At 38.5% G+C, this 13308-nt stretch overlaps 2 long non-coding RNA genes across 2 annotated transcripts; both read left to right on the top strand.

Moving 5' to 3' along the window:
• Nucleotides 1-11756: 11756 nt before the first annotated feature.
• Nucleotides 11757-12373, top strand: LOC129111765 (uncharacterized). The gene is made up of 3 exons (XR_008532344.1): nucleotides 11757-11841; nucleotides 11925-12020; nucleotides 12297-12373. It is a non-coding gene; the product is annotated as an uncharacterized LOC129111765 (long non-coding RNA).
• Nucleotides 12374-12533: 160 nt separating this feature from the next.
• LOC129111771 (uncharacterized) lies at nucleotides 12534-13244 on the top strand. The gene is made up of 3 exons (XR_008532345.1): nucleotides 12534-12597; nucleotides 13003-13102; nucleotides 13190-13244. It is a non-coding gene; the product is annotated as an uncharacterized LOC129111771 (long non-coding RNA).
• Nucleotides 13245-13308: the final 64 nt, after the last annotated feature.

Raw genomic sequence — 13308 nt, 5'->3', positions numbered from 1 at the left:
TCCAGTGCAGCTTCCACACTCACAGACTTTGATGCACATTCCCGATATCTGCACGCTGACACTGGCAAAAGACGACTTTTGACATGGATATTCTGAAACAATAAAGGAAGAGAATTCACAATGAAAGAGATCAGTTTTAAGGCTTACAGCAGGAAGCACTTTGTCTAGTTCTCTATTCAGTGATGGCATGTTTATTATGATTAATTAATGTGTAAAAAACAAACACGTGATCTTATTAGCTAGACATTTTGATTAGTGGCACTGAGCATGGATCAATATAGCAGTCTGTTACCGCATGATTATGTATTCTATATTCTTAAGACTGTTGAGCCATTGTATCCGTGTTATAAAACTTTTATAATTTTTCTCATACAGAAAAAACAGTGGGAGACGTGATAAGAAAATAACTGCCCAATCTGAGCTGAGAATTTCAATTCTTTTTCCAAGTCAATCACTCCATCTTCTGACTTTTGAGAGACATAAAACAGCCATATCCATATACACCCACTCCACTCCTTCATGCTACTAAAGTCTTAGTTTTGCGTTCCAACCACGCGTTCTTGCATGAAAAGGCGGTTAAAAGTCACTCATTTGCTGAGCATCTAGAAATGCTATGATATCTGTGAGTAGATTACTTGCGAGGTTATTAGAGCAAAGTGATGTTGCACTGTTGCTGATGAAGAGAAAATGTTGTGCATCCTGAGTGTAGCAACACAATATCCTGTTTGGGGGGCAGATGCATTCAGATGTTGAGGTTTGTTCTCCAACTCTGCCTTTACATCTATCATAGCATTTTGTATTTTCACTTCCTCTTTGGTTATTCTCCTTTTTGGTGCAGAGGGCTGTGCTGAAATATGAACTTTTGTGTCTGCAGTGATTGTTTGTATGAGGTAAGCAGGGCTAGTGCAGTTTTATACTGGTGTAGTTTCTTAGTAACCTTGCCCTACATTATTCTGGCAAATTTCTATCTCCAAATATGTTAAGGTTCATAAATGCTAAAAAAAAAAAGAAAAACTAATTCTTAAATGAAAAAAACATAAGATCTGACAAAAAAGTGGTCTCACTATTGGAGCATGTCATCAGATGTACACTTAAAACCACAATAGATCCAAAGGGAACCAAATGACAACCCAAACCAAAAACTGAACAACACAAAGGGAAAACAACTAGAATATAGCTCTAGTCTCCCAAAGGTAAAACAAATCTCATCCACTTCAAATTTGTAATCAATAAACGCTTTGTGGGGCAAGTAAACAAAATACAGAGTGCACCAAAAGCATTTTAATTAATTTATATATACTTATAGACACACATTTAACAGAGCTGGTAGTGGCTGTACCTGTCGTTTCCCCGCCCCAACCAATACAAACATACTGTTTACTGTGATCCTATAAGAGTAATCCTAATTTGTTTGTTTGTACTTTGCAGCTTTCCCCTCTCTCATTTTAATTTATCACCAGCCACTTTCTCTGCTCACCATTAAGTCCACAAACACAAACCTTCGCTCATGCATTTATGATAATGTACCATTTGTGAGATGATGTCATTGTCCGTTTCTTCGCCTGTACACCTTACAGCTGTGACCGGACACCTTTAAGAAAAGTCAGTTTACAGCCGCTGTAGAAGAAAGAGGTGGAGGATGTTGATGAGGGTATTGGATGGATAGGAAAAGTAGTAATTTTAGTAGTAGTAGTTTTGTACTCCAGAAGCTTTATAATCACATTTAACTAAATGTTCATTACATTATACTATTAACAGGCTCTTTAACAGTTAAGCTGCATACATACTGGTCGTGTGGTGTTTTTTGGTGTCCAGGTTATTCTATGAAGTTTGAGCCTATTCTTGTTGTAGTGCTCTGCTACCTACAGCTGTTTTGACCTCATGCATTGAAACTAGAACATTGAGTACCTCATATTCCCAGTATTTTTATCTCCCAGTTGGAAAGTCAGATAAGATTCAGTAAAGCTAGGCAATATCTCATATTTCACAGTGGTAACGAGAAATGAGAGCTTGACCACCTTAATGCTAATACAGCTTGGGCCAAATTCATCAAACACTTTTAGTTATTGCTATTTGTTTTAAATTACATGTATGCATCTATTTATAAGAGGAAAATCTAAAACTGTAGAACAAAAAAAAAAATTCACCCACATTAATATTTACTAACACAAAGAAAACAAAAATCTGGATCTTTACTGCCATCTGGAACATCTACAGTAACATAAGTTAGTCTTTGTTAAATATGTCTCTGCTTTACTTAAGTAACAGTCGTGAGACGTGCAGTGAGGATCATAAAGACAAGCAGCGGAAATGTGATGAAAACTCTGGACTTTAAGCTCTAAGGGTTTACCGATAAGAATTCACCACCTTAGCTCAATTGTTGTAATAAAAGTTGCTCTCCAGTAACACAGTCACAAACTGTTAATCCGAGGGTTAGCTTAGGTAGAGGTCATGCTTTAAGGATCTGTATCTTCTCTTTGGATTTTCTTGCCATATGTCATGTTTCTCCAGACATGAAGGAAGTACTTGTTCTGCTGTCGGGTAAGGGTCTTCATAGCTAAATACTATCTTTAAAGTAATGCTAGTTGAATAAGGAGTGTTAATATGAGGGAGAAGTCTGTCACAACTTGTTCCATGTAAAAAGAAAATTGCATTTCCCTCTCAAATAATTTTCTTGTGTTTTTAACAAAAAAATGTAACAAAAATCTCTTCACAGCATTGTCGGTCATCGTCTGTTCTTGTCCTGATGGGGGCTTCAACTGCACATCTGGAGAATGTGTGTCTGCCGAAGTTGTCTGTGATTTTAAGACGGACTGTGAAGATGGCTCAGATGAGGAGTTTTGTGGTATGCTGACAGGCAAAAAGATTTTCAAATCAAGTCTAAATTTAGTTTTTCTATCTCACCAAAGGATATCAGACCGTTAACAAATGTGCATTTAGAAAGCAGTATTTCAGATCTGTGCCATCTGACTTGTAAAAACACAAAAACAAAATAAAAACACATACAAGATTGAACAATAAAAACAGAATAAATATCACAACACTTGGAGCAAGAATGCTTTATGTTTATTTCACCTAATCTGTGAATACTTTCTGATTCTATTTGTTCTCTGTGGCACCGTTACTTGTTAAGGGTCATGTGCCTTTGAGCATCACTCCTGCGGTTGGAAAGTCATCGGAAGTAACTCCTACAGCTGGAGATGGCAGATGGCAAACATCACCTCAATACCTGGACTGGACCATACCACAGGAAGTGCCCTTGGTAAACATTAACCTTCTGCCATGTTTCATTTGTGTAATTACTTTGTCGATAATGACTTTAAAACGGATAAGGGGATGTTTAAAATCTGTGCCAAAACTTTTTTATTAGATTACAAGGTCGAGCCTTAGATGATAATCTTACTATTGAATATTTGTCTGCTGGAAACAGGACATGTCATGCATATAGATGGCAAACAAGCCAGTGCTTTCGCTACGGCTCATTTGGAGTATTCTGTTGACAACCTGGCAGCTCTGGGATGCCAGATGAGGTACTAAAAACAACACATTTTATTTAAGTTATTTGTTTTACAAATAGATATGTCCTTGATTGATAATGCATTTCAATTATTTTACTAGAATTTGCCACATATCCGGCGCAACCTGTTTTTGTGATTTGACTGTCAATGTTTTTCAGCTTCTGGTACCATATTTACAATAAGTCAGCATCATCATCGGCATCGACCTTTAAGCTAACAATGATCAGAGGCAGCTCTGAGAAAGAGTTGCTGAAGCTCTCTAAAATTAAGACAGACGGTTGGGAGAACGCCACAGCTCTCATTGGAAATCAGCTGGGAGGATACAAGGTAAGTGAAATATCCTGTATGAGTTTAGACTGTTCACAGGCTTAGTCATATCAAACTATTGTCCATGAATCTGCTCAGAAATCATAAAAAAAATATGCCTTACTACTGCACAACTTGAACCAGTGACAGTTGTCTTTACATCCATTGGTTTATTGTGAATAGAAACCGCTAATATTTAATTCTTCCTACTTTTAAAGGTGCCAATTTCCAAAATGTTAACAAACACAGGCTAAAGTTACAGGGCTCAAGTTGTAACCCGGGGCATACCTTACTGAATCCATGGCAACGTTTAATTTCATCTTTACGTCCCTAAAGCATTATGGGAACTGTAGTTTCAAAACTTAAAAGTCTGATTAAAGGTACAAGTTAGGCCTGACAGCTTAGCTTTCCTAATTTTTATTGTCCTTTATTGTACCTCTGCATTTATTGTATCTTTATCTGATCTGTTTCCTGTTTTTCGATAACAACTGATTTCCCCTCTGATGGATCAATAAAGCACTTTATGTTTATATTATTTTAGTTGGCATGATGTTAAATTGGTCCTGTTTCCTGAATAGTTTTTTTGTCATAAAGACATAAAGCCATAAAGACAGCGCTGGCTGATCGGTAGAGGCTCATTTTTCACCGGGGAAGAAAATAAGTTCTTCTTCCTTAATCGTAAATGATTTTTCAATATATTGGATTTCAGAATAAATGCAGAGTAAAACACTTCTCCTTCCACAGCTGAAGATTTCATTCAGCCCTCCATACCTTGAAGACATCGACGTCATGTTGGACGATGTGAGCTTTGATAACTGCAGAGAGGGAGATGTCCCTGCAGGGTCAGACCAACTCTCATGTGATTTTGAAAAGGACACCTGTTCATGGTACCACGACTACACTGCCAGCCTTTTGTGGAAAAGGAGTAATGAGGCATTCAGTGAAGACTCAACATCGAAGGGTGAGTATCCTACTGGCTGTAAACAAGAATTTTGTTGTTGGGATTTCTCTGTGGCATCTTGATTAAGCAGAATTTTAGTGAAATTCACAAAGTAAGCTCAAAATTAATTGAAATAATAAAGGCGTAAAGACCTCTGCGAGGCTCAAGTTTATATTAACAATGTAGATGATGACACCATATCAGTTTATGATGTGCATTAGTGGCACTTTCAGTGTTAAACTACTGCAGCAGTGAACCTGGAGCCTTTGTGGCCCTGACAGGGATAGTTGGGTCGAGGCCAGTAGCCTGCTTTCCGGTTGGTAATCCAGCCTTATAAAGAACTCAGCAGCACTAACATTTGTATATTCAACAATGCCAGCATCTTCTGATTATATTTTATTTATTTGATTGGATACTCTTCTGCCATAACAGTTGCTAATCCTCCTTAATAGAAGTCAAAATAGTTTATAACTACATTCATGAGAGCAAGGTCAAACAGTGTGAGCACATTTTGATTCTCTAATACTAGAAAACTAAATTGCACGTAGTAATTTAACTTTTTACCCTTTTTTTTTCTCTTCTTCCTCTGCAGGCCACTACATGCGTATAACTGCTAAATACAACATGAATATCTCATCAGCAGCCAGACTCATCAGCTTCCCTCAACCTGCAGGTCAAGTCTTATGTGTGAGCTTCTTGTACCATATATTTGGCACCAGCATTGGTAAGTGCCTCACTGTCCATAACTACACTTTCAAACATAATAGATAATTCATTATATTACATTTATTCCCAGATCCATATTATTCAGATTCATTTCAACACCTTTATTTTTTTCCCTGTTATACTCACAATATTTTTTTATTATTATCAGGTTCATTGAGGTTTATTGCAAAGCGCTCTGGTGAAGCGGAGACGGTTGTATGGATGAGAAGTGGCACCCAGGGAAACAAATGGAGATTTGCAGATCTTACCTTCAAAAGTGACAAACCAATACAGGTATTCCTTTTACTCTATTTTTGTGTTTATTCTTCTGATGATTTATAACAAAGAGTACTATTAAGAACAGGAGTATCCATACATTTAAAGAGGTTTAAGAAAAAGAAACGAGAAAATCTTCTGAATAGAATAGATAAAAAGTGCCACTTTTAGATAAAGTGCAAACAGAGATATTTTGTTTTCTACTTCCTTTGCAATAATAGTTAAAATAGTTAAAATAGTTTTTTCTGTCTGTAAATATAATATTTCAGTTATTGTTGATTTTCTACTGTTTTTTATTGCTTATTTATAATACTTCTGCTGTAAGCCTGCAAATTTCCCCGCTGCGGGACTAATAAAGGATTATCTTTTTCCATTCCATTCCATTTTCCGTAACCTGCTTATCCAGTTAAGGGTCGCAGGGGTGCTGGAGCCGATCTCAGCTGTCAATGGGCGAAGGCAGGTTCACCCTGGACAGGTCGCCAGTCTGTCGCAGGGCAAGGATTATCTTATCTTATCTTATCTTATCTTTCCTAGTGAGAGAAATGCACCTGTAACCGTCCTGCCAATAGTTGTTATCTTGGCTGGAGTCGAGCTACTGTCAGTCTCATGCACATGTGTTGGTATTCATTGGTGAACTTGGCACTGTACTTGGTTTTGATAATGTCCATTGTGGAGAAGGCTGACTCTGGGCCAGGAAGATGCAGGGTGACATTCTTCATGCTCCATTCTGTCACCTCTCTACGCTCGGTAAACAATCTACCTGAGTGGCTCAGTTGAGTGAAGCTATTGCCGCATTAGCTGGTTTAGCTGTGTCCACAGCCTATAGCCACAACTGTCAGAAAAAAACAAAGATTATTATTTATTCTCATTCACTCATCAGAAATTGGTAACGGGTCTGGACACTTGATGACCCGATTTAGAATGATTAAACATGTGTGTTTTCTGTGAAGACTTGTTCAAGGATTGCCAAGGATCGAAGCACACATGACTTAATGCTCCTGCTCAAACACAAGCCTCTTATTGTTTTTTCTTCCTCACTGTTTCTTACAACTAATGTTTTTCTTTTCTGATGGAAGTCTAATAACAGGTTAGCTTCAACGCGCTTGCATTAGATTTGATTTTGACTTTCTTAGCCATTTCCATTCATTTCATGACAAAAATCGTTATGATCGTGAACCCTCTCTTAAATGAATGTATGATGTTCTCCAGTTCATTATAGAAGCTGTGGTGGGTGGTACGCAGGGCAGCATAGCCATTGATGACATAATGGTGTACAGCAGTGAGACTGGCTCTTGTCCGGCTGAGAGAGAGTGCACCTTCCAGGGCTCCCTCTGTGGTCTGCTGCCCCAACCGTCTGCGGACTTCAGCTGGAGCCGGATCATGGGGACGTCCAGACCGGCCAACTCTTCAGGCCCGGCCACAGATCACACTCTGGGGACGGAGCAAGGTATACAACCCCTTTAGATACAGATTAAAATATATATATATTTACATTACCACATTATTAGAGCCTAAAAAAAGATTACAACACATTCCAACTGGCTAATGTGTTGTGAATTTTAGCTATATTTGAGGCTGATTCCCAAACTATGCAATAAATGATAACTGTGTCTGATTGCATCCGATATAAAACAACTTATACACAAAACTTAAATCAAATACAATTCAGTGTGTTCACAGCTCCACCTTATGTGTAGGTTATTACCTGAGTGCCCAGTCGTGGAGTCACCCTGTGGGGTCCAGAGGCGCAGTGATGACTGCGGTGATGGAGCCCACTGCTGCTGACGGAGAATGCCTAATGTTCTGGTACTACATGGAGGGAAGTGAAGTGGGGGAACTCAGTGTTTCCCTTCAGACCAATGACGGCGACAGTGACCCGCTCTGGACCAGAAGTGGAGATCAGGGGAAGCACTGGAGGCACGGACGAGTGACACTGATCAGTCCCAATGCACCGTATCAGGTACTTGGTAGAAGAAAAAATCTTAAAACTCACTTGTATTGGCTTGTGTGTGGTTTGTTCACTCTATGAAGATGTTTTATACATTTTGTTGTTGTCTCTTTACTTTCTTCCTTCTGCAACATGAATAAAGGTTACTTACTTAAAGGACATTGGAAGTTAAACCATACATAGACACAAATATGGATTTTCTTGTTTTTATTTGTAAATAATATTTTTCTAGTAAATTGTATGCATTGATATACATCACTGTAGATGTAGCTCCATCAAATCACATGAAAGTGTCAGTTCACACTACTCACATGCCCATACATACATTGAAAGGGATGTTGGTCGCTTTAATTGTTCCTCCTGTCCATCCCGGCCGCAAAGAGCTCCCTTCCCTTGTTTTAAGATTCATATATAGAATGTGTGGATTGTGACATTAAGCTCAGATATTTCAGCAGAGACTCTTAGTAGTTTGAGAGAAGTCTGGACGTCCTCAGTCATACAGTACGTATGTACTAGACAGATGGAAATACAGTATAAGTCGTAGTGGTATAAATTGTCATTCTGAGTGACAGGTGATTTTTGAGGCGGTGGTTGGGCATGGACTGAGGAGAGATATCGCCATCGACGACCTCACTGTCCTGAATGGCGCCTGTCCCCCACCAGGTTGGTGACCACTGTGAACTTCATTCTTTCCAGAAAGAAAATGGATGAGAGAATACAAATAGTGTAAAAGCGTTTGGAGGGGGCATGTATGGTGGCATACTTTATTTGAATCTGTGTTACTCCTTGCAGGATTCTGTGACTTTGAAATGGACTTATGTGGCTGGGTGAACAATCCTCCAGCAGAGTCTGGAGTGGACTGGGACTGGCTCTCAGGGGACAGCAAGGTCCACCTTATTCCAGGAAAGGACCACTCCACAAATTCTGCTTTGGGTTAGTTGCCACACACATTCTTTTAACTACCTGCATCACAGAGAGTGTGGCATTTAGCGGTCCACAAAATAGAGAGCACAAGATATACAGTCCTCCTGTACATGAGGCTTCAGCGTTCTGAGTTTGACAAATTAAGTGTATATCTTCTAAATTTACAGTCTTATTGGTATAAAACTCCCTCTTTGTCTTTAGTAGTAGCGAGATGCTAACATAAAGAAGCAATTTCAAACTTAAATGTTTAAAAGCTTCAATTACTTTAACTTAATTGGCCAGCTTGGAAGTCTATCTAACATTATGTTAACTTTGTGAACTTGCAGGATACACTGTTGGAAATTGGATCTCCTGGATATTTCATGTTGTTGTTTTTCTCTACACAGGCCACTTTACATTCTTCACAGCCTCTAAGTCTAGTAGAGAAGAAATTGCACGACTGGAGAGTGAGACCATGGAGGCAGTAGACCGAGCTTGCTTGGAGATCTGGCACTACGTCACAGGGTGGCTGCCTGGTAGTAAGTACAGTCTTTTCTACTGTGGTGTATTGTGAGTTAATGTTATAGACATCTATTTTACATACATTGTAAAGTTATATTTGGTGTTTGGTAAATCACTGTAAATCCTGTTAAAACTGCAGCCAAATGTAACCCAGACACCAAAATGATCACTTTTTCAGCCAGGTTTTGCTTTAACTTTGGCATCTTGACATCTTTTGACTTGCAAAACTCCAAATGCATTATATTTACAGTTAATTACATTGTTATCTTTGCAAAGGTAGCAGCACCCAAAGAACACAGAGCTGACAAAACATACAGATGCACTTATAGTGAATTAGACTTGAAAAGAATGATCAAGAATCCAAAGATCAACATAAAGAGATAATGATAAAATAACAGCAATAAGTATGATATATGGAATTGATTAAAAGAAATACAACAAATGTTTTTTGAAAACCCTAAAAGTGAAAACCGTGATGATCACAATACAGTGTATACTAATAATTAAATAAATAAGTTTAGAATAATAATAGTTTAGAGTCCTACATTTGTATATTTAACTCTATACTGTAAACATTATACATATGATACTTTTAGACAATGCTGAATAAAATAATAAAAAATATTTTCTCAACCTCAGAGCTAGTGAAGGGAGCAAAAGGGTGAAACATGTATGTTAAGGGTTTAATGCTTACTGGGGTGTGAGAACCAGTGAAGCTTGATTGAAATGTAAGATATATCTGCATGTGTATTATACACAGCATATTACATATACGCATGCGAAAGGGAATACAATAAAATGATGCAAATAAGAGCATGAGGATTTATTACTGTGAACGTTTTTTTTTTTAAATAGTGCTCTGCTGTGCATGCAGATTGAATGTCCTACATATATTAATTTTTAGAAGATGAAACATTAGTGTCAATAAACACAAATTCTGGTCTTTTGATGATGACTATTGGTGTTTCCAGATTCCTCATACATTACACTGACAGTTTTTGTGAATGAGACTACTGTTTGGACTACAAATGAATTTATTCAAAACAAGTGGATCCAGCGCAGGGTGAACTACGATGCATCAGGGCCTCACCAGGCAAGGCGAAAATATTATAATTTCATGATAAACCCTGACAAAGTTTCTTGAGAAAACAAAATGTCTCCAAATTTCTGAACAGCAAATTTCATCACAGATCATTTTACAAGCCAGTTGTCCCGAAATGAAGGACGGGACCTTGGCGCTTGACGACGTCCACATCATCAGGGGCCGGTTTTGTGACGACATTATCCCGACCTCCACTCCAAACCCTTCTACCACGACGCCTACTGCTCCTGCCTCGAACATGGACTGCACTTTTGAACAAGGTGACCACAGAGAGACCGTGAATCGCCTCTTATCATCGTATCATAAAGTATCAAGATCAACATATTTTAAGCATTACAGCCTGAGTGACTCAGTAGTGGAATAAACAAATGGATTTTTTTTTTGCTACAGTGGTTCAATTCAGACTTAAGACTATATCTGTTAATGTGAACTGTATCTCTTTTTTTCGCGAATATTTGAGTTTTACTTGAGGCAATCTGGATATTTGCACGCCTTTAAGTAAGTTTCATTTATATCCCATTACCTTTGTTACAAATAGTGTTTTAACATTTAAAATTATATATTTTGTTAAACAGGTCTATGCAGTTGGGTCCAGGAGGTCAGTGACGACTTGAACTGGACTCTCAGTAGTGGACTTCAAGTGGACCAGCCATGGGATGGACCTCAGTATGATCATACTGTTGGAAACTATCAAGGTATTGACTACTGGCAATAACATGAGCACCAACACTTGGAGTATTTGATTATTACTAGAAATAAACTTAGAATAGAGGCCTTCTAATGAACCTGACGGTCACAAACATATGCAGCCTAGGAGGAGCTGTAAAGAACATCAGACGTCTGTGTGACCATTGAACTATATGTTTGTGTCAACACAGTGTATCAGTCTACATTGCTAATTTACTATAAATACAGAAACATCACCAGAACATTAATCATTAATCATTAACTGTTTCAGTCACTTTTCAAAGAAAAATTGAAAAAGTTTGCTAATTCCACCTCCTTGAATGTGAGATTTTTTTTTTGCTTTTCTCTGTTTTGATAATTATGATATAAATAAAACATTAGAATATCTTGATATTTTGGACGGTTTGTCACACTGCAAGCAATTCAAAGACATTTCCTTTTGTTCTGAGAAAATGTGCAGACTCTGTAGGCAACAGGACAAGATTTTGTTTTCACAAGTGTCGTGGTGTCCTTTCGTAGTCTGAGTAGTATTTAAGTCTGAATATATAACAGTATTTCTTTCTTATTAAAATAATTGCCCATAAACTGGCTACTGTGTTTGTAGAAGTTGTCTCTGAACTCCAACTCCACATTTTTATTGCTTGATGTCAGTAGGTGTTCATCTAATAACTAACGGGCAGATTGGCAGCACTGCTTTGTCAATGATCTAGTGCCGTACTCTATTTAGTGATCTGCCTCACAGTGTGGCAACCCTCTCTGTGTTTTCTTTGTCTACCCAGGTTTTTTCTTACTGTTGAACGGATCTGGATCTAAGGACGGGGAGAGAGCAGCCATTTCTGTTCCTGTCATCAATCCAACATCACATATCTGTATTGGATTCTGGTACTACATGCTCGGGCCTTCAGTGTCCAGCCTCGACCTGCTGGTTGAGACGGTATGTATGCTAGTTAGTACTACTCCAAACCCTCTGTTACAGGCGTCTTTACTTTTGAGCTGTAATGACTTGCTTTGTTCTAGGAAACCTCTGAGCTGTTAGTCTGGACTCGCCGGGGCACCCAGAATCCAGAATGGATTCATGCACAAGTAACCGTCAACATGAACAATATCATACGGGTAAAAGTGAACTCAACCACATATATTATATAGTTTCAAATAAAGCCCAACCAATGCTGGATTTTTTAGGCTGATATCAAATTTAAAAGTTAGGAAAATGAACATAACAAAACCTTCAAATTTGCACATGCAATTCATTTATTTTATTCGGATCCCCATCAGTTTCAACAAGACAGTATAGAGAACAGAAGCAGTTTTACAGAAACACAACCAGCATTTTATTTAATAAAGAAAACAAACATTTTTGTTTTTGTATTGAATGCTGTATGTCCACAGGTGATGTTCACTGGCCATAGAAACACAAACAGTCAAGGATTCATTGCCATTGATGACATTCGAGTGAAGGAGGGGGCGTGCAGTAATTTGAGTACGTAAACACAGACCACCTTTGCTTGATGTTCCCAGGAAGTAAAACATAGAGATTGTTAACATTTTTCCCTTTTTCACACCATTTTAGATGTGTGTGGGTTCGATTCCAGCTGGTGTGGCTTTGAGAATGCTCTCAACCGCAAGGGTAAATGGGGTCAGAAAAGAGGCACAAAATATCAGGTGGATCACACCTATGGAACTGAAAATGGTGAGAAGAAAGCTGTTGTGGTACAAGCCTACTCCATGCTGAGAATACATGATTAAAAAAGCAGAGCAATCATGGTCTCACCACTACTGGATGAAGGTTTTAATCTAAAGTGAATTAATAGTAAGTCAGAAGTTCCAAACCTGGGAATCAGGGCTCCACATTATCGGAGGTTTGGTCACAATATAACTCTGAGGGGTTGCAAGATGATTACTCCCACTGACATTGGTGATCCTCTAAGTACTTTACTGTAGGTATTGTCTATTGAGGTGAGGAGAAAAATGTGCAAATATCACAACTAAAGCAGAATCTACAGTGAGCTAAATTATCTAAAACATCAGTCTTGCTGTAACTGGATGTTTGGTTTACAATGGCTCTATTTCTCTATATATTATCTATTTGCTGTAGGTTTCTACATGACTGTGATGACATCAGACTCTACACAGAATGAAGTAGCTGAGCTGCTAACACCCGAGTTCACATCAACTGAGATATGTGTGCGCTTCTGGTGAGTCCAGTCTTGCCATCACACACATTTATGCACTGCTGTCTGCTGCGTATTGTACTGTTTGTGTTTTCTACTGTACCTGTTCAGGTACTGGATACCTGCAGGGTCTTTTAACATCCTTGGCGTGTATGTGCTGCGGAGCGAGGATGTGGGTGATGCACTTTGGCAACAATCTGGAGCGCCCTCTTCAAACTGGGAGGTGGCAG

The sequence above is a fragment of the Anoplopoma fimbria genome, chromosome 3, assembly GCF_027596085.1.
Source record: "Anoplopoma fimbria isolate UVic2021 breed Golden Eagle Sablefish chromosome 3, Afim_UVic_2022, whole genome shotgun sequence".
Classification (NCBI taxonomy): domain Eukaryota; kingdom Metazoa; phylum Chordata; class Actinopteri; order Perciformes; family Anoplopomatidae; genus Anoplopoma; species Anoplopoma fimbria.
Note: the sequence above shows the minus strand (reverse complement) of the source record. Positions and strands in the feature narration are given on the sequence as shown.